Source organism: Sinocyclocheilus grahami, unplaced genomic scaffold (assembly GCF_001515645.1).
Source record: "Sinocyclocheilus grahami isolate Dianchi unplaced genomic scaffold, SAMN03320097.WGS_v1.1 scaffold232.1, whole genome shotgun sequence".
Classification (NCBI taxonomy): domain Eukaryota; kingdom Metazoa; phylum Chordata; class Actinopteri; order Cypriniformes; family Cyprinidae; genus Sinocyclocheilus; species Sinocyclocheilus grahami.
In genome coordinates, this window is record NW_015505411.1 from 878,832 (window position 1) to 879,621 (window position 790).

The window sequence follows — 790 nt, forward strand, 5'->3', positions numbered from 1 at the left end:
TATATATATATATATATATATATATATATATATATATAGTGTTGACCAACACAAATAAACTAATATCTCTTGTATTCATATAATATTCTTTAATATTGGCCAGTATGGTTCTGATGTTTTCAGTTTTGTCTCATTGATTATATTTTTAAATGGTAAAACTATATAATTCTGATAGATTTGGTATTTGACATCATTGCACTGAACTGTTGAGATTGAAAGGCGCAGTGCTTTCCATCCCCCATCAACACCCCTCATAACACTAAAACAGTGGGGTATAAGAACTATCCCTAATGTTAAATGCACTGCTAAACTCTGGACTGACCAAAGGACATTCAGTGACAGTGGCAATAATATTATGTCAAGCTGAAGATGGTTGACCAAGAACTTGGAGGTTATGTAAAAGCCTTGTTACTTATTGAGAGCTTCAACTATAAGGCTAGAAACAAGCCAATAATCAACATGTACTTGTACTTTAATTGTCATACCGGTGTTTCCTAAAATGAAACCAGGGAATATACAGCCAACTCACATTAGCCCTTATTCTGTGTCCAACATTAGATCATGAATTCACAGTTTTGAAGATTCAGATGGTCGTGGTCGATTGTCACGGCCTTGGAAAACAGATGTGTTCAAGCTGCAAAGGATCCCTGAATCCATTATTCTGTCTGTCAGGACTGGCTCTCATGTTTTGAGGAAAAAGCATTTGTCACGTCTCCTATCTGTTTCTCTCACTCAACTCCTCCTCGCTTTTTTATTGCCCGTGACACAGCTGTCGCCTCAGACGTGGCAG